This window comes from Bison bison, unplaced genomic scaffold (assembly GCF_000754665.1).
Source record: "Bison bison bison isolate TAMUID 2011002044 unplaced genomic scaffold, Bison_UMD1.0 scf7180017864456, whole genome shotgun sequence".
Classification (NCBI taxonomy): Eukaryota; Metazoa; Chordata; class Mammalia; order Artiodactyla; family Bovidae; genus Bison; species Bison bison.
The window spans coordinates 13930378-13932557 of record NW_011495018.1 but is presented as its reverse complement, the minus strand read 5'-3'; positions in this window follow the sequence as shown (position 1 = coordinate 13932557).

Below are 2180 nucleotides of genomic sequence, written 5' to 3'. Positions count from 1 at the left end.
GTGGCAGCTCCAGCCTGCTAGCTGCCCAAGTCACATGCCTGGGAGGCTGTCTTGACCCTGCTTTCTTCTCTTGCCCGCTGTGACTTGAGAGGCATGTGTGCAGCGTTTATGAAGCCCCCCACTCCAGTCTTGAGAGATTCTGCTGTTGCTGATTTCAGGAGGGGCTCAGCATTTGTGTATTTTAGAAGCTCCCAGCTGGCTCTGGCTGTGTCTTCATGCACTTACTCATCACAAGCTTTTGTCCAATAACCGTGTGCCCGGCACCGAGGCAACAGCTCTGAAGAAGAACACAGGTGCCCCTCTGTGGTGAGGTGGATGTGGTGACCCAGACCTGCCCCCCGCCCAACAGAGAAGGAGCAAGATGGCTGGATGATGGAGGGGCCAAGCTGGGCAGGTCGTCAGACTCCCCACACCCTGTAACTTCCTGGAGCTGGGCTGTCAGGATTGGGCGGGCTGGGCGGCTTGGTTGTTGCCATGGTGACCAATGCGCATCTGTCTGCTCAGCAGATAACTTTGAAGTTGACTTGGACGCGGGGACAACAAAGGGCACCTCCATCTTGGATGCAAATTATGGCTTCTTTTCATCTTCCTAGGCTCTTTACTGTTTTGCTTTTATTCTTGCCTTTTAGATCAGAGAATGAAACCCTTTCAAATGCTGTAAATTCAAGACACAGGCAATTAAGGGGGCCTCTCTGAGGTTCAAGCCCCCTCCTTTAGTCTCTTTGGAAAGCAATCTCATGTGTAGAACAAGAGATGACCTCACAGAGACAGCTCTGCTTGTATGTCAGTATCCAATAAATATTTACTAAGCACCTACTGTGTGCTAGGACGCAGGGTGGGTTGGGTGCTGGGGATTCAGCATGGTAAAAAACTAACCAGGTCTCTGCTTTCTCAGAGCTTATGGTCAGGACTGCCTCTCCAGGCCTGTTTCCCAGAGTACAAGGGGGCTGAAGGAGCCTAGGGGTTTTCATACAGAGGTTTCTGAAACCCAGGTGAAGATCCCAGTCACTTACTTTGCTCCATGTTATATATTCCACTTCCCTATAACATTTCGTTTGAAAAAAGAAGTCCGTTAAAAAAAAAAAGGACTTCTTTAGCAGTCCAGTGGTTAGGACTCCTCGATTCACTGCAGAGGGCACAGGTTTGATCCCTGGTTGGGGACCTAAAATCCTGCAAGCCACGTGGCAGGGCCAAAAAACACCTGAAATGGAATGGACTGCCTGTCACTGGCGTATAGGCTCAGTGGACTCTTGGCTTTGGGGAGTCCCTTCCTTCTGGGTATGTGTGGGGCTTGGCATCACCAGCAATCTTGCTAACCAGCCCCTCATTCATCTTTGGGGAGAGGTGAGCTGTGGGGAGTAGAGGGCAATGTCAAGATCTGAAGCAGGCTGGTTGGTCAGCACACAACGCACAACCCATTCACCCTCTCATTTTTTATTTGCATAAAGACCTTAAAAAAACTTTTAAAATTAGCAATATGTAATCATGCAAAATATGTATTCATGCAGTTTTGGAAAACATTTGACACTTGGTGGGAAGGATGAAGCTTGGGTATCCCACGAGCCAGCAGTTCCAGTCCCAGGCACGGACCCTAAAGAAACTCAGGTCACAGTCTCCACAGCAGGGTTGCTAAAAAACAGCCCTGAATGTGGAACACACCAATGATGTCCATCCACAGAATGAACAAAGAAATAGTGATATAGCTTTGTAATGGAATACTACACAGCAGTGAACAGGAATGGCCTTTAGGTATTCATGAAATGGATGAACCTCACCAGTGATATTGGTGACACGGAAGAGGAACCAGAGAAAGAAAGATCATCCACAGAAGGATTCCACTTATAAAAAGATAAAAAACAGACAAACCTTGATTATATTTGTAGGGAAGCACCATAGGTAGTCGGAGAGGGCAGTGGCACCCCGCTCCAGTACTCTTGCCTGGAAAATCCCATGGACAGAGGAGCCTGGAAGGCTGCAGTCCATGGGATCACTGAGGGTCGGATATGACTGAGCAACTTCACTTTCACTTTTCACTTTCATGTATTGCTGCTGCTGCTGCCAAGTCGCTTCAGTCGTGTCCAACTCTGTGCGACCCCATAGATGGCAGCCCACTAGGCTCCTTTGTCCCTGGGATTCTCCAGGCAAGAACACTGGAGTGGGTTGCCATTTCCTTCTCCAAT